This window comes from Delphinapterus leucas, chromosome 4 (assembly GCF_059928025.1).
Source record: "Delphinapterus leucas isolate spDelLeu-1000000601 "Yukka" chromosome 4, BTC_Dleu_Yukka2, whole genome shotgun sequence".
NCBI classification, from domain to species: domain Eukaryota; kingdom Metazoa; phylum Chordata; class Mammalia; order Artiodactyla; family Monodontidae; genus Delphinapterus; species Delphinapterus leucas.
The window spans coordinates 79520030-79539439 of NC_143132.1; the positions used below are offsets into that span (position 1 = coordinate 79520030).

Here is a 19410-nt window from a genome sequence, read left to right on the forward strand (position 1 = left end):
TTGTTTCAGATATGAACGGGAAACAAATTAGTAACAAAATACAAACAGGACTTCCCTGGTGGCGCAGTGGTTAAGAATCGGCCTGCCAATGCATGGGACACAGGTTTGAGCTCTGGTCTGGGAAGATCCCACATGCCGCGGAGCAGCTGAGCCTGTGCACCACAACTGCTGAGCATGCGCTCTAGAGCTCGCGACCCACAGCTGCTGAAGCCTGCGCGCCTAGAGTCTGTGCTCCGCGGCAAGGGAAGCCACCGCAACGAGAAGCCCGCAACAAAGAGTGGTCCCCACTCACCGCAACTAGAGAAAGCCTGCGTGCAGCAACGAAGACCCAACGCAGCCAAAAACAAACAAATAAATAAATAAAATAAAAATACAAACAAATCCACATAAATGAACCTTCAAACAATTCGGGTGATTTTTTTCTCAAAGCGGGGAGGTGGGTGGGCATGGTGGGGCAGAGGGAAGAGAAAGACATGGGAATAAGGATGGAGTCACTTGAACGCCCAACACGCTGTGTCTGACACGGACACAGAGGCTGCGGGCGGTGTCTGGCATTGTCCAGCCCACGGTGGGAAGCATTTATATCAAGCCACAAAGTATCAGCAGGAGAAAAAGAGAGCGAGTACTTCAGGGCAGACAGCTGCAGAGAGGGCCCCTGCACAGAGCCGACACGGCAAGCTGAATGCGTCTTACATCAATAGTCCTTCCCTCGCTCACCACACTCGACTCCTGGAGGCCTTCAGGGTCAAGGCTGTCCCCAGAACCATTCATCATTCCTGCCGCCACTACCCGTTGACCCGCTCTCAATATGTTCCTGACAAGTTTGCCCTTTTCATACATACGGACCTTCCTGCTCTCAGGCTACCTCCGGAAATATCACCTTGGACTTCGCGTACATCTCCGGTAATCCAGCAACCTAACGTTTAACATCTAAAAGTGAAAGGGTCCTACATTAAAGGACATGTAAAAGATCCACAAAATGTTACTTAACCGGCCTTCATCTCCAAACCTTACTTTTTCAGAAAATCATTTGGAAGATGGCCACTGGGGTGGTCGGTCAAGCGTTCATCTGACGTCTGAGTAGGTGTCTGTCACGGCTGCAAGAACAGAGAAGACCTGTGCTTGGAGCTGTCACAGCCCTTGACAATCTCCTCCTGGCAAAGCCACCTCTGAGCAAAGAACCCCTAATAAGGCAGATGCTTCCCCTCACATGAGTGGCCCTACTGGCCAACCAGTAAATACGACTTGATAGTGATGATCGGTACTTTTTCAAATTAAAGTTTCTATCGAAGGATGTTGCCGGTGTGATATTCTAACTACTCAGTTCAAGTTGGATGACTGGGGGGCAAGGCTCTCAACCACTCTGGACATCAGTTTCTTTTTCTACAAAATAACGCAGTCCAGTTCAATAAGCTTTAGACTTCCTTCTGGCTCAGAAATCCTGTGCCTAATGATTTAGTTCCTGCTGCCAAGTGGTCTGCCCTCTCCCTCCTAGTTTGTTCATCTCCATCCTCTCTCTCCCTCCCCACCCCCACTCCTCTTTCTCTCTCTTTCTCTCCCCCCGCCCCCCCCCCACACACACATAATCCACCCCAACATCCCTCTTATCCAGTCCACAAACTTGTTATTTAGGCAAACTGCAAGCAATTCCTATCCACAATCCCAATCGCTGCTTCTCTGCTTAAGATCTGATACCCAAAGGATTTTTTAATTAGTTTATGAGAGAAAATAATGGGACACATGCCCCCCCCCTTTACACACAGACCTCACCTTGAGATGAGATCCTCTGGGGGCTCCAGCAGTCTCTTCATCCCCCGGCCACAGAGGCTGCCACCTGCCAGGACTCCAGCTGTTCAAGTATGATCTCTACCCCTTACTCTCTGACACCTTGAACAAGTCATTTTACCTCTCTGGGCCTCAGTTCCCCTAACTGTAAAGTGAGGCATTCGGGGTAAGATAAATGCCAATGTTAACTACCAATTCTGACATTCTTCTCTAGAGCTCTGAAATTTCATCACACATCAAAACAGACACCCTCCAAAGCCCTCTCTCTGATATTGGTGTTGACCTACAGGCTCCCAGATAAATGCAAGTGACTTTTTGCATGATGTTGCACGATAAGTAATAATAGCGCATCAATAGGGGCAAGTACTTCTAATTTGTGTTTGTTTATTTGTTTATTTCCAGGCTAAAGAAGTTGTAGGAACCACCTGCTATTGGCCTTGGGAGATCCCATGATGCCTTTTTCTTTTTTTTTTTTTTTTTTTTTACAATGTACCAGAAGTGCAGAAACTAAAAAGGTAAGCGTGGAAACCACACAGTAAAAACATGGAGCCTGAAAAATTGAGAAAATGATTTAGGGTAAATAATACCACATCCCTCTTAAAACATTTTTTTAAAACAATAATGAGAGTAAGAGGAGTACTATAAAGTAAAACTAAAATTGAGCAGAGAAAAGACTGATTTGCCTAGGATCCCTCTCAGCCACGTAATCAGCACGCATAGCAAAGACCGCATAATACTCATGTTTCTATTTGTTGCCCTCAACTGACATGGTTGGTCGTTTGTTTTGTTTTAAATAAAATGGGGAAGCAACAAATATATTAAATCCATCTGCAAAAAACCCATATTTGCATGTGGAAAACAAATAAGTGGGTGTCTGAATGGGTGATTAGGCATGCAATTGCCCATCTGCACCGGGGGCCCCAGCCTCCCCTGCAGGTGCGCCTGACGCAGGAGCAGAGACTCAGAAAGGAGGGTCCTCCACCACAGAGAGCGAGAGGAGGGAAACCATACCCTCCGCAACTGGACTTGTTCTGAGCTGCCCCCGGTACTGTCCCAGCTCTCCATCCACTGTCCCTGTATCAAAGCTGAAAGCCAGAAAAAAACTTTCGTCATCCTTTTCTTAGACTGCTGTGAATTCTTTAAATCACAAAGGCAATTTTTTTTTTCTGAGCATCTTCAGTACGTGCTTAACAAATATTTGTTGTTGCATCTGTCTTTATGAGAATGGGCGGCCTCCTCTCCTGCACTCTTCACCTCGGTCACTCCACTCCAGCCACGCTGGCCTCCTCACTTTTCTGGAATGCGTCAGGCATGCTTCGGCCTCGGGGCCTTGGCAATTGCTTTCTTTCAGCTTGAAACATTCTTTCCCCTCTCTTCAGCTGACTGCCTCACCGCCTGCAGGCCCGTGTGCCTGTGTACCCATATCAGTAAGACCTTCTCGGACCAATGAATTTTAAATCTGTGTTATCCCCACACTCTGTGCCCTTAACCTGCTTTATTTTTCTTCTGAAAATAGATCACAACCTAAATATTATCTATTTACTCACTGATTTACGTGTTGCCTGTTCCCATCAAAGAGCAAGTTTGTCTGATTTTGTTCACAGTTCTATTCCCTACACCTGGAATAGTCTAGCACATAGTAGGTGCTAAATACACGGTTGTTAAGTTAATGAGTCATCATCATTATTTGCAAACCACTACACTGGGCACCATGGGTCCTCTTATGGAATAAGACAGGATTTATGCTCTTAGGAAGCTTCTACAACCTCGTGGAGAAGGAAGACTGGAAATCTGCTTACATAGCAGAGCAAAGCAACATGAATGCTCCACTGGAGGTATAAACAAAGCACTCTGATAGTACAGAAAAAGCAAGTTGTTGACATTGGAGGGGGCAGTGGGTGGGGAGCGGATTGAAGGACACCAAGAGAACAGAATTCTTTGGAACTGTCTTGAAAACAAGCTCAGAAATCATCCTCAAAACTGCATTCAGCACAAACAAGTACTAAGACATCCTTAGTTAGCCTCCTTTCCTTCATCAATAATGCTAAGTGAAACAAGATTGCCCAAGATAAGTCAGCATTTCTGTGTGCCAAGACCATGGAGAAAAGAAGAATCACTTCCCTCCATAAAGCCTTCGCTTTAAAATGGAAATTATTTAATTTGCACACAAAATGCACACAAAACACGTCTATAGAAAATTCCATGCTCTCCGGACAGGAAGGACCTTAAAGGGCATCTAGTCCAACGTCTTATTTCCTCTGCGAGGACCCATCAGTATCAGCCTCTACCTAAATAACCCTAACGCCCGAAGTGGCCCATGCCACTGTGGTCTGCTCTTAATACTAAAACATTCTCCCGCACACTGTCTTTCTGTTGCTTCCACCCACTGCTCCCAGAACTCCTTCTGGGGTCACAAAGAGCAAGTTCATGGCCCCTTCCATGGCAGAGTCCCACTCCGCTCCCTCCTCATGCATCCCCTTTCTCTCTTCTCCACACTAACCACTTCTGGTTCCTTCTTTCATCCAACCTAAACTGCCCCCTTCCTTTCCCTCCTCTAACTCTCTCTGTTCCAGGACTTTTTATTTATTTATTTATTTTGGAGCTGACCTAGTGCTCAAGCAATTTAGCGTTCTTTGGAGAGCTGAGCATTTTGTCTGGGGTCTGGGAGAGAGGCACAGAGGATCCAAAGGAACATGGGTTAACTCTGTGAGCCTTGACCCAGGAAGAAGACCCTGGCAGAGTAACCTAACTTTCTGACCTTGACCTTGAAATGCCACCTTTGACATAAATTAGAATATTGTAGACATTATAACTCTTTGGAAGCAAAGAAGGCAAAGAGGTGAAGAGCATCTCCTGAGCCCACTCCACCTCAGGGACACGAAGAATTTGGGGAGTCTTGTGCCTACGGTAAACCATGGTCCCTCTAGTCTTGTTGATCCCAGCTTCTCAACTCCCACGGCCAGGCTGCATTAGAATATGTAGTTTTTAACCATCTCTACATCTGAGCATTGGATTCTAACCACTACTTGCCTGTGTGACCTTGGGCAAGACACTTAAAGTCAGCAAATCAAAGCATCCCAGAAGGTAAAACAAAAAGAGAGCTCTAAATCATCCAGTCCAAAAATTGCCCAGAGACCTCCTGTGCGCCTCCACCCTCCCTTCCCCACCCACAGCCATGGCAGACACTGCTAAATGATCACGGACTCTTTCCTTCTCGGTCAGGATGCCGCTTCAGAATCCTTCTCAACACAGCGTCTCAAAGAGCCACTACCAATCCACCATGCGGCCACATGAAATGAAACCCAAACTACTCATTCTTCAGATGAGGAAAACTGAAACTCAAAGATGGGCCGTGACCTCCCTGTGTCTCAGTGTCAGGAGCAGAACCAGAACTACAAAGGCCCCCTCCCTGTTTTCCTGAGTCCTTTCTCCTCTTCTAACTCTCATATTCTATCAGTGTTCCTCGCAGTGGGGATGGGGAACTTGCTGTTGTATTAAGTGCTGTGGTATTAAATACAGAGAAAGGGTTTCTAAATAGGAGGCAAAAGCTTCAGAGAAGGCTTGGAGGAAGAGGTGCACTTGAGCTGGCCTGAAGAAGTTTGCTATCTGTAGGATCCAGTGAGCTATATCTGCCTTTTGCCGAAGAAGATTCAGGATGCGGGAAGCATTTCCTGTAGCAAGAACAGCATAAGCAAAGGAATGGTGAAGACCATGGTGTGATGAGAGGAGGCTAAGGGCTGCTGAGAGAGCTGTAGCCAAAACAGAGGCCAAGGAGAGCACTGGGGGAGGGGGACAAAGATGATGACAAGAAGAGATTAGAAGGGCCAACCAGAGTCTTTGTGGGGTTTTAAATGCTGATTTTTTTTTAATTGACTTAAAGTCCTTAAGACTTACAAATGGGAAACAGAGATAAGAAAGGACTGGAGGGAAAGTAAAGAATCCATCTCTATTCTCAACGGAAAAAAAGCCTTGCCCTAAACTGTATTACAGGAACACTTTCATTATGTAAAAGCCTATTTTGTTTTCATGTCATTCTTAGATTACATCATAGAGTGGCTGTAGCCGTCTCTCGTACCATATTATAAATAAATCACCAGCTTAATCATAGAACAAACCAGGGCCCTAGATTTAAGAGGAAAATACTAGATCATTTTTAATAACTGATATAACTCAAGCCAGTCACCACTGAAGCAGGGGGAAGTGATGTCATCCTAAAGGAGTCCAAAGAGGAACGGGAGAGGGTCAGCCCTGGGCAGGTCCCAGAGAAGCTTCCATTTACAAAGGAAGAAGTGGCTGATGGTAGCTGAGTGGAGCTCATCCTCTGGGCTGAACAATCTTGTCATGAAAACCAACAATGACTTCTTAATAGACCTTCCTCATGAAACACAGTGCACACATAGTTGTTCCCAAAATGACTATATTTCCAAAGACCAGAAAACATGAGCATATTTTGATGCCTGTATTTACGTCTTGGGAGCCGCTGAGCAAAATTATAAATGTTAAGGCTTTTAGGTATTCAGGAAAAGATGAAATCCGGGGTGACATATGCAAATGCTGCAGGTCTGGCCCAAGCCGAGGAGACAGTGCAAAGTGCGGACACTGAGATAATGGTCTGACAAAGAAAAGAACCAGGGTGGTTTCTAGCAGTTACATACTATTAAGGAGATTGGAAATGAAACTGTTTAATGTGCACCAACTACGCACTAAGAAGCATACACAATTGGCACTTTACATACGTCATGCTGCTTTGAGAGCACAGAAGAATCTGTAAGCTAGGTGCTACTGGCACAATATTTTTCAGACATGGAAACCCATTTAAAAATGATTAAACAGCTTAAGTAAGATTATGCAGCTGATATACGACAGTCTCCCTATTCCAATTCCGCTTTATCAGGGACACATGATTTTTTGAGGCTGGAGCCCAATGTGTCCCCCTTTGCCTGGCACCATATCAGTAATAAAGCTATCCTTTAAAAAAAAAAAAAAAATTCCACTTAGCTCGTTGCTTTCCCCCAATGAAAACTACTTCTTACTATCGACTTTCAATAAAAGTTAAATAATTGATAAGAAACACTTTGAAAGCACCAAAAGTAAAAAAAAAAAAAAAATATTGAAATCCAAAAGGAACCGTGGAGCTGGGAATAGTATTAACATTCTGGCCAGTGCCAGTCTCAATGACCAAAGCTGGCTTTCCTTGTTTTGGCTGCAGGGCTGCTAATGAGTTTGACCATCCTTTTAAGTCTCCCATTTCCATTAATTTTTAGGAATGTTAAGGTGGGCTCTAAGGGAACCTGTCATCTTCTATAAAATGTACTGCCGAGCTTGGTTTTATAAAAAGACTATTTTGGTGGGGGGAGGAGACGGATGCTCTGGAAAAGGGCTTTCTGCCAGACAGAAAGTATTGACTGAGGTTTTCTGTCTGATCCTGTCAGTCTCACAGTAATGTTGTGTATTGGCTCACTGTTCTTAATACAAATGTTATTCATAACTGCAGAGACACACTGTCTGAGCCAAGTAATACTGATTTATGCAACTCTTCAGGACACAGTGTGACTCAATAGGAGATGTACACCCTGAAATTTAACTAAAAGAACACCACCAAGGCTCAAGTCTCCAAATTTTGACCTATTTTCCCCAATTTCTTTCTGGGACAGGACAGAGGTTGCAAAAAGCAGAGAATACATGCCTAAAAGTTGTATGGACTGATTTGGAGGCAGAGACTGTGCAGAGAGGTGGAGGGGACACACTGGGCCAGAGTCTGAGGTGCCTTAGATGTCCCTCCCATGGCTACCCCTGGCTCTGTGGCCCTGGGAAGAGTCTGTCCCCTCTCTGGGTCTTGGCATCTCATCTGCACAGCAAAGAGCTCAAGTAAGAACATGCAAACATTTCCACCAAAGCAGCCCTAACTGCTAAACAGGGCAAATAGTTACAGGTAGAGTAGCACAGCATTAATTAAAAACTTGTTTTCTTCCTCTGAAAAGCCATGCTAGTTTTGCATTCTGTGTGATTACATACCAATGCTTATATTCAGATTTTAAATGGAGTTCTCCCCCAAAAAAGTCTTCAAGTAAAATTGATCCACAGAGGTGCACTGAGAATATGCACTTTAGCACGTGCCGTGTAAGCCTGGGTGTCTGAGGCAGGCAGCGCCCAGAGGGCCCCCTGTAACTCCACCTCCTGTGCTTCAGGCCCTTGTGCAGTCCCTCCGCTTGACTGGGCTGGATCTAGTGACTTGCTTTCAGCAAGCAGAACGAGGCAGAGGAAGTGGTGTGTCACTTCCAGGATTAGGTTACAAAAAGGCTGTGGATGTGGCTTGGTCTGAGGGATTGTGTCTTGCTCACCTGCTCTGAGGGAAGCCAGCTTCCACGTTGTGAGCTGCCTATGGAGAAGCCCACAAGGCAAGCAACTGGGGGCAGCCTCCAGCCAACAGTCGGCAAGGAGCTGAGGCGCCCAGTCCAACAACCCGTGGGGAACTGCATCCTGCCAACGATGTGATTGAGCTTGGTGGCGGGTCCTCCCCAGCGGAACCTTCACATGAGACTGCAACCTCAGGACAGACCTGGAGGTACCCATCTAAGCTGTTCCCAGATTCCTGACTCACAGAACCTGTGACATAATGTTTCTTGTTTTAAAGTGCTAAGTTTGGGGTAACTGGTTATGCAGCGATAGATAGAGAAGACAGCATTCCAATCTGAGAGGTCCAGTCCTGGATTACTTTAAAGGCCTCTACCAACACCACCAGTTTTCTTGAGGCTTAGGGAGTAGACCAAAAGAGACTGGCTATCAGGAACTCTTGAAAGGAACCCATGTCCCACAGAATGTAGAGATGATTGCTGGCTTGGTAATGTGTACCCAGGCATGCTCTGGGCCACCTGGAGGTGACCATGGAAATAATATCAGTGCAGGTCAAAATCAACATGACGCTTTTGGCAACAGTACAGTGATGGGAAATAAACCAGAGACTGAAACACATGTGGAAGGTGAAAGGCTCCTTGCCTGCCCAGCTGTGTTCTGCCATCAGCTACACCACCATCAGAACCTGTCCAGCCAAACTGCAGCTCCATGGTTCACTGAGAAGTTCTGAGGTCAGGCCCCCTCCTCCTAGTAACCTTCCCCAATGTTCCCAATTCTTTCCACTCCCCCATCCTTTCATCTAAGCCCCTTGAGAAGCTATAACTTAATTACCTCGATTTCCCAAGCACCTAATATAAGACCTGGTGATCAGAGGGAGACCTTCAAGATGGTGGAAGAGTAAGAGGTGGAGATCACCTTCCTCCCCACAGATACATCAGAAATACATCTACACGTGGAACAACTCCTACAGAACACCTACTGAACGCTGGCAGAAGACCTCAGACCTCCCAAAAGGCAAGAAACTCCCCACGTACCTGGGTAGGGAAAAAGAAAAAAGAAAAAACAGAGACAAAAGAATAGGGACAGGACCTGCACCAGTGGCAGAGAGCTGTGAAGGAGGAAAGGTTTCCACACACTAGGAAGCCCCTTCGTGGGCGGAGACTGTGGGTGGCAGGGGGGAAGCTTCAGAGCCGCGGAGAAGAGCAAAGCAACAGGGGTGCGGAGGGCAAAGTGGAGAGATTCCCACACAGAGGATCGGTGCCGACCAGCACTCACCAGCCCAAGAGGCTTGTCTGCTCACCAGCTGGGGTGGGCCGGGCTGAGAGCTGAGGCTCAAGCTTCAGAGGTCAGATCCCAGGCAGAGGACTGGGGTTGGCTGCGTGAACACAGCCTGAAGGGGCTAGTGCACCAAAGCTAGCCAGGAGGGAATCCAGGAAAAAGTCTGGACCTGCCTAAGAGACAAGAGTCCATTGTTTCGGGGGGTGTGAGGAGAGGGGATTCAGAGCATCGCCTAAACGAGCTCCAGAGATGGGCACGAACTGCAGCTATCAGTGCGGATCCCAGAGACGGGCATGAGACGCTAAGGCTGCTACTGCAGCCACCAGGAAGCCTGTGTGAAAGCACAGGTCACTCTCCACACCTCCCCTCCCGGGAGCCTCTACAGCCCGCCACTGCCAGGGTCCCGTGATCCAGGGACAACTTCCCCAGGAGAACGCACGGCGCGCCTCAGGCTGGTGCAACATCACGCTGGCCTCTGCCACCCCAGGCTCGCCCCACATTCCGTATCCCGCCCTCCCCCCGGTGTGAGTGAGCCAGAGCCCCCGAAACAGCTGCTCCTTTAACCCCATCCTGCCTGAGGGAACAGATGCCCTCAGGTGACCTTCACGCAGAGGCAGGTCCAAATCCAAAGTTGAACCCCAGGAGCTGTGCGAACAAAGAAGGGAAAGGGAGATCTCTCCCAGCAGCCTCAGGAGCAGCAGATTAAATCCCCACAATCAACTTGACGTTCCCTGCATCTGTGCAATACCTGAATAGACAACGAAGCATCCCAAAACGGAGGCAGTAGACTTTGGGAGCAACTGTAGCCTTGGGGTTTGCTTTCTGCATCTAATTTCTTTCTGGTTTTATGTTTATCTTAGTTTAGTATTTAGAATTTATTATCATTGGTAGATTTGTTTATTGATTTGGTTGCTCTCTTCCTTTTTTTTTATATGTATATAAATACCTTGTTTTTTCCTTTTTCTCTTTTTGTGAGGGGGTATGTGTATGCTTCTTTGTGTGATTTTGTCTGTATAGTGTTGCTTTTACCATTTGTCCTAGGGTTCTGTCCGTCCGTTTTTGTTTGCTTGTTTTTTAGTATAGTTTTCAGTGCTTGCCATCATTAATGGATTTGTTTTTTTGGTTTGGTTGATCTCTTCTTTCTTTCTTTCTTTTTTTATTACTTTTTAATTCTTTTATTTTTAATATTTTTTTATTTTTTGTTTCAATAATTTTTTATTTAATTTTATTTTTTTCTTTCTTTTTCTCTCCCTTTTCTTCTGAGCCATGTGGTTGACAGGGTCTTGGTGCTCTGGCCAGGTGTCAGCCCTGAGTCTCTGAGGTGGTAGAGCCAAGTTCAGGACATTGGTCCACCAGAGACCTCCCGGCTCCACATAATATCAAACGGCAAAAGCACTCCCAGAGATCTCCATCTCAACGCTAAGAACCAGCTCCACTCAACGACCAGCAAGCTACAGTGCTGGACACCCTATGCCAAACAACTAGCAAGACAGGAACACAACCCCACCCATTAGCAGAGAGCCTGCCTAAAATCATAATAAGGTCACAGACACCCCAAAACACACCACCAAACGCGGTTCTGCCCACCAGAAAGAGAAGATCCAGCATCATCCACCAGAACACAGGCACCAATCCCCTCCACCAAGAAGCCTACACAACCCACTGAACCAACCTTAGCCACTGGGGACAGACACCAAAAACAACGGGAACTACAAACCTGCAGCCTGTGAAAAGGAGACCCCAAACATATTAAGTTAAGCAAAATGACAAGATGGAGAAACACACGGCAGATGAAGGAGCAAGGTAAAAACCCACCAGACCAAATAAATGAAGAGGAAATAGGCAATCTACCTGAAAAAGAATTCAGAGTAATGATAATAAAGATGATCCAAAATCTTGGAAATAGAATGGAGAAAATACAAGAAACGTTTAACAAGGACCTAAAAGAAGTAAAGAGCAAACAGACAATGAAGAACACCACAATAAATGAAATTAAAAATTCTCTAGAAGGAATCAATAGCAGAATAACTGAGGCAGAAGAATCGATAAGTGACCTGGAAAATAAAACAGTGGAAATAACTACTGCAAGGCAGAATAAAGAAAAAAGAATGAAAAGAATTGAGGACAGCCTCAGAGACATCTGGGAAAACATTAAACGCACCAACATTCAAATTATAGAGGTCCCAAAAGAAGAACAAAACAAGAAAGGGGCTGAGAAAATATTTGAAGAGATTATAGTTGAAAACCTCCCTAATATGGAAAAGGAAACAGTCAATCAAGTCCAGGAAGCACAGAGAGTCCCATACAGGATAAATCCAAGGAGAAACACGCCAAGACACATATTAATCAAACTATCAAAAATTAAATACAAAGAAAAAATAGTAAAAGCAGCAAGGGAAAAACAACAAATAACGTACAAGGGAATCCCCATAAGGTTAACAACTGATCTTTCAGCAGAAACTCTGAAAGCCAAAAAGGAGTGGCAGGACATATTAAAAGTGACGAAAGGGAAAAACCTACAATCAAGATTACTCTACCCAGCAAGGATCTCATTCAGATTCAATGTAGAAATTAAAACCTTTACAGACAAGCAAAAGCGAACAGAATTCAGCACCACCAAACCAGCTTTACAACAAATGCTAAAGGAACTTCTTTAGGCAGGAAACACAAGAGAAGGGAAAGACCTACAATAACAAACCCAAAACAATTAAGAAAATGGTAATAGGAACATACGTATCAATAACTACCTTAAATGTAAATGGATTAAATGCTCCAACCAAAAGACATAGACTGGGGCTGAATGGATACAAAAACAAGACCAGTATATATGCTGTCTGCAAGACACCCACTTCAGTCCTAGGGACACATACAGACTGAAAGTGAGGGGACCGAAAAAGATATTCCATGCAAATGGAAATCACAAGAAAGCTGGAGTAGCAATTCTCATATCAGACAAAACAGACTTTAAAATAAAGACTATTACAAGAGACAAAGAAGGACACTACATAATGATCAAGGGGTCAATCCAAAATGAAGATATAACAATTGTAAACATTTATGTACCCAATACAGGAGTACCTCAATACATAAGGCAAATGCTAACAGCCATACAAGGGGAAATCGACAGTAACACAATCATAGTAGGGGACTTTAACACCCCACTTTCACCAATGGACAGATCATCCAAAACGAAAATAAATAAGGAAACACAAGCTTTAAATGATGCATTAAACAAGATGGACTTAATTGATATTTATAGGACCATTCCATCCAAAAACAACAGAATACACTTTCTTCTCAAGTGCTCAGGCAACATCCTCCAGGATAGACCCTATCTTGTATCACCAATCAAGCCTTGGTAAATTTAAGAAAATTGAAATCGTATCAAGTACCTTTTCCAACCACAACACTATGAGATATCAATTACAGGAAAAAAATCTGTAAAAAATACAAACACGTGGAGGCTAAACAATACACTACTAAATAACCAAGAGATCACTGAAGAAATCAAAGAGGAAATCAGAAAGTACCTAGAAACAAATGACAATGAAAACACGACGACCCAAAACCTATGGGATGCAGTAAAGCAGTTCTAAGAAGGAAGTTTATAGCAATACAATCCTACCTCAAGAAACAACAAACATCTCAAAAAAACAACCTAACCTTACACCTAAAGCAATTAGAGAAAGAACAAAAAAACCCCAAAGTTAGCAGAAGGAAAGAAATCATAAAGATCAGATCAGAAATAAATGAAAAAGAAATGAAGGAAATGATAGCAAAGATCAATAAAACTAAAAGCTGCTTCTTTGAGAAGATAAACAAAATTGATAAACCATTAGCCAGACTCATCAAGAAAAAAAGAAGACTCAAATCAACAGCATTAGAAATGAAAAAGGAGAAGTAGCAACTGACACTGCAGAAATGCAAAGGATTATAAGAGACTACTACAAACAACTATATGCCAATAAAATGGACAACCTGGAAAAATGGACAAACTCTTAGAAAAGCACAAACTTCCGACACTGAACAAGGAAGAAACAGAAAATATAAACAGACCAAACACAAACACTGAAATTGAGACTGTGATTAAAAATCTTCCAACAAACAAAATCCCAGGACCAGATGGCTTCACAGGCAAATTCTATCAAACATTTAGAGAAGAGCTAACACCTATCCTTCTCAAACTCTCCCCAAATATAGCAGAGGGAGGAACACTCCCAAACTCTTTCTATGAGGCCACCATCACCCTGATACCAAAACCAGATAAAGATATCACAAAGAAAGAAAACTACAGGCCAATATCACTGATGAACATAGATGCAAAAATCCTCAACAAAATACTAGCAAATAGAATCCAACAGCACATTAAAAGGATCATACACCATGATCAAGTGGGGGTTATCCTAGGAATGCAAGGATTCTTCAATATACGCAAATCAATCAATGTGATACACCATATTAACAAATTGAAGAATAAAAACCATATGATCATCTCAATAGATGCAGAAAAAGCTGTTGACAAAATTCAACACCCATTTATGATAAAACCCCTCCAGAAAGTAGGCATAGAGGGAACTTTCCTCAACATAATAAAGGCCATATATGACAAACCCACAGCCAACATCGTTCTCAATAGTGAAAAACTGAAACCATTTCCTCTAAGATCAGTAACAAGACAAGGCTGTCCACTCTCACCACTATTATTCAACATAGTTTTGGAAGTTTTAGCCACAGCAATCAGAAAAGAAAAAGAAATAAAATGAATCCAAATCAGAAAACAAGAAGTAAACTGTCACTGTTTGCAGATGACATGATACTATACACAGAGAATCCTAAAGATGCTACCAGAAAACTACTAGAGCTAATCAATGAATCTGGTAAAGTAGCAGGATACAAAATTAATGCACAGAAATCTCTAGCATTCCTATATACTAATGATGAAAAATCTGAAAGGGAAATTAAGGAAACACTCCCATTTACCACTGCAACAAAAAAAATAAAATACCTAGGAATAAACCTACCTGAGGAGACAAAAGACCTGTATGCAGAAAACTATAAGACACTGATGGAAGAAATTAAAGATGATACAAACAGATGGAGAGATATACCATGTTCTTGGATTGGAAGAATCAACATTGTGAAAATGACGGTACTACCCAAAGCAGTCTACAGATTCAATGCAATCCCTATCAAACTACCACTGGCATTTTTCACAGAACTAGAACAAAAAATTTCACAGTTTGTATGGAAACACAAAAGACCCCGAATAGCCAAAGCAATCTTGTGAAAGAAAAATAGAGCTGGAGGAATCAGGCTCCCGGACTTCAGAGTATACTACAAAGCTACAGTAATCAAGACACTATGGTACTGGCACAAAAACAAAAATAGAGATCAAAGGAACAGGATGGAAAGCCCAGAGATAAACCCATTCACCTATGGTCACCTTATTTTTGATAAAGGAGGCAAGAATATACAATGGAGAAAAGACACCCTCTTCAATAAGCGGTGCTGGGAAAACTGGACAGCTACATGGAAAAGAATGAAATTAGAACACTCCCTAATGCCATACACAAAAATAAACTCAAAATGTATTAAAGATCTAAATGTAAGACCAGACACTATAAAACTCTTAGAGGAAAACATAGGCAGAACACTCTATGACATAAATCACAGCAAGATCCTTTTTGACCCACCTTCAAAAGAAATGGAAATAAAAATAAACAAATGGGACCTAATGAAACTTAAAACCTTTTGCACAGCAAAGGAAACAAGATGAAAAGACAACCCTCAGAATGGGAGAAAATATTTGCAAATGAAGAAACTGACAAAGGATTAATCTCCAAAATTTACAAGTAGCTCATGCAGCTCAATATCAAAGAAACAAACAAGCCAATCCAAAAATGGGCAGAAGACCTAAATGGACATTTCTCCAAAGAAGATATACAGATTACCAACAAACACACAAAAGGATGCTCAGCATCACTGATCATTAGAGAAATGCAAATCAAAACTACACTGAGGTATCACCTCACACCTGTCAGAATGGCCATCATCAAAAAATCTACAAACTATAAATGCTGGAGAGGGCATGGAGAAAAAGGAACCCTCTTGCACTTTTGGTGGGAATGTAAATTGATACAGCCACTATGGAGAGCAGCATGGAGATTCCTTAGAAACCTAAAAATAGAACTACCATATGACCCAGCAATCCCACTACTAGGCATATACTCTGAGAAAACCATAATTCAAAGAGTCATGTAACACAATGTTCACTGCAGTTCTATTTACAATTGCCAGGACATGGAAGCAACCTAAGTGTCCATCAAGAGATGAATGGATAAAGAAGATGTGGCACATATATACAATGGAATATTACTCAGTTAAACTGAAATGAAATTGAGTTATTTGTAGTGATGTGGATGGTCCTGGAGTCTGTCATACAGAGTGAAGTAAGTCAGAAAAAGAAAAACAAATACCGTATGCTAACACATATATACAGACTCTAAAGAAAAAAAAACAAAAATGGTTCTGAAGTACCTACGGGCAGGACAGGAATAAAGACGCAGACGGAGAGCATGGACTTGAGGACACCGGGAGGGGGAAGGGTCAGCTGGGACGAAGTGAGAGAGTGGCATGGACATATACACACTACCAAATGTAAAATAGACAGCTAGTGGGAGGCAGCCACATAGCACAGGGAGATTAGCTCCCTGCTTTGTGACCACCTAGAGGCGTGGGATAGGGAGGGTGGGAGGGAGATGTAAGCGGGAGGCGATATGGGGATATATGTATATGGATAGCTGATTCACTTTGTTATACAGCAGAAACTAACACACCATTGTAAAGCAATTATACTCTAATAAAGATGTTAAAGAAAAAAAAAAAGACCTGGGCAGAGAGCTAGCACATGCCCTGTGAACCAGGAGTAAATATTTGGCAGCAATCTATACAGGACTCAGGGGGCTCTCCATCCATTCGCCATCAGCCCCCCTCCACCACACAGTAGCCCAATGGGGGAGAACCTGAGAACTCCTGACAACCTAGGGCTCTGCCCAAGGTAGAGTACAAGTGTGTCCACTGTGCTGAGGTCAGGAAGTAGAAGCATGTGGAATTAGGAGGAAGGAAACAAAAGAGCCAGCTCCACCTTCTACTTACATAGACAGCAAAACATCTCCGACAACTCATCCCTTGGTTACAGAACAGCCACAGGGCCTCAGGAGTCTGGATGAGTCCCTGCTCAGACCCAACAAATCCTTTTGTAACTTTTGAAGCAGTAACATAAAAGCATTAAAGCTGGCTACACAGATGGTCACACATGCGCAGAAATCACCTGACTGACAGGCTGCAGGGAGCCAAGACCTTCACCTCTGGCGGAAGTGACCAATGCTTTGCTTCCGGCAGAGATTAATACCTGATTCTTCTGAGGACCAAAGAGGAAATATTAAAACTGAAAGCCCTTGGCTACCATCAACAATTGTACGCTAGTATCAACAGAGGGAAATAATTTCCTTCCTGACTCCCACTAGGCCAGTCATGCCTAGAGCAGGTGTGATTATCTACTCAAACAACGCAAGTCCCAAATGGCTGGACTATAGCTTCTAGGGAATTTCTCAAAGCACTGAGACTTCCTCAGTCTCTGAATCTACTTCCCTCCACCTCCTGCTGCCTAGAGCAAAAACAAATATGGAAAGTAATCATGATACACAACTTCATCTCAACTTCAACCATGATCATTAAGCTAGGTTCCAGATCTAGCTCCTTTCCAAGACTGAGGACAAATTACTGCCCATCCAGTCCTAGGGATGATGTGGGTACAGAGTTGGAAGGAAGGACACATACTGAGCATATACTATGCACCAGGAACAGTGCAGGGGATTGCACATTCCACTGTCTTACGTTTCTTTATATTCAAGATCAATATTTTTCTTTATTGTCAATGTCTTATTTTTCTTTATATTCTTTATGTTGAAACTAAAGACAAGTGTAATGACCTATCATGTATGGATTACAGTTTGCAAAACAAGTTGGCATCTATCAACCCACTTGCTCTAAACAAACACGAGAGGTGGGCAGGACAACGATTATTATTCCTAATTCTCTGATCAGGGGAATGAAGGTGGAGGGATGTTGTTTTCTAGGGTTGCACATCTAATATTTGGCAGGTCTTCTGATACCCCATGCCACCATACTCACTGCCTTTTTATGCACTCGCAAACTTCTTAAGGTGTACTGGTCCCAGAAGCCTATTTCTGTCCAGTTATTTGTTTCATTCTCATAAAACCATGAAGTTCAGCCTCATCTGTGCTAGAATTCCTAAAGCTTTCCAACAGAGAATTGGCCAGCACCTGATAGAACACCCTCAGGAAAAGGGCCAGTCACTACCTTTGGATTTAGTATTTCTATCCAGGAAAATGCACTGTGCACCTATTATGTGCCAGAGATCCTACTAGCCTGTGGAGCTACACATATGAGCAGGAGATGCTACCCCTCTTCTGACTGCATTTTATATTCTTAAAGGCCATTGTCACATGTGCCCTGCATCCTGCCTTTACCGGTCTCATTCCTGTAACAGTGGGACATCATTTCCGGTCCTCTCAGCATCCTAGTGTGGAGCGGCCAGTTGGCTAACGTCCCTTTCAGAGGAGGAGGCAAGGACTAAAGTTCAACACCCCAGGAGAGCCCCAACAGGAGGGTAGAAAAAAGGTTTATGACCACCCACAAAGCCTTAGTCCTCTCTCTGCCCCCTATCAGCACTCACATACTCTTTGGAGGAACCACCTCTTCTCCACTGTGTAGCTGCCATAAGCTTCCAGGTGACAGCAGGCAGCCAGCTCGTGACCAAGAGGGGAAACATCCTGAGGATGAAGGCAACACACACACAAGAGGGCAGAGCAAGGAGCACTGCAGAGAAATGGAGCCCAGGTCCTGCTCAAACTGAGCCTAAGGCCCACCTGACCTCGGGACTTGCCAGCTTCTGGCAGGGTCACCCACCCACGTCGTTCTCTCTGTACTGCAATCTGAGGCTGCATCAGTGTTTTGGAAGACCACTGCTGGCTCATAATTAGCTTATGGACAACAGACGCTTCTGAGTTTCTTCCAACGTGCTCCTGGTAAGGTGCTCTCTCCCATTCTGTCACGACACACTCGATTTTTTGTTTGAATCCAAGTACAAGGCTTCATATTCATCACAATTTAATTTTAAGCACTGAAAAAACTCAGGCAGTAGAGCGAAGAACAAAGGTTTACATCTGATGCTCAAAGTATATGCTTGGGGCAAAACATCTCAGACCATGTTTGAAATGTTAACAGAGTCCAAGCAGTGGTTTCCAGCCTTTCATCTTATGCAGATCCATAGGTGCAAAGAACACTGGGTGTTCTTTAAAGATACATTGATTAAGAAAACAAAGGGTGACAAAATGTAACTGTAAACTCAGCCATACTTTTTTAAATGAAATTAGGTTTTATGGATCACAACAGCATCTGCTCCCTTTTGAAAAACTACACCATAAACATGGCAACACATATTATTTATCTGGTAAAAAGCCAGAGGTGGGGCATATAGGGACTGGCCCTGGAGATGGAGAGCAAAAATCTAGAATTCTAAACAGAAGCCTTTCCCAGAATCCCCCAGCTATTTTCCTCAGATCCCCCTACAGCCCAGGGTATCCCACACCATCGATTCTTTTCTAGAATACGATGTTCTACCTACTATAAACACAGAGGAATTCCAAAACACAAGGGAAGGTTTCCCTTACCTGCTCACCATTCTCCTTTCTGAGTGTGCAACAGGATTCCAAGATTCAAACTCAGATCCCTGTGGAGCCCGTGCAGGCCCTTTAAGACACAGGTGCACACCCTTGACTAAGCGAATTTAGCTTCCCCTACCTCAAAGGGTTGATGTGAAAATACAGTAAGATCACAGAAGAAGCATCTTGCACCGGGGAGAGCAAGAGCCGCTCAATACTACTACTTCTTTTCCTCAGAAACGCCCAC

At 43.7% G+C, this 19410-nt stretch overlaps 1 protein-coding gene across 2 annotated transcripts in view; it reads right to left on the bottom strand.

The window, feature by feature from the left end:
- Positions 1 to 19410, bottom strand: part of LPP (LIM domain containing preferred translocation partner in lipoma) — a 698095-nt gene that overhangs the window by 608840 nt on the left and 69845 nt on the right. The window lies entirely within an intron of this gene.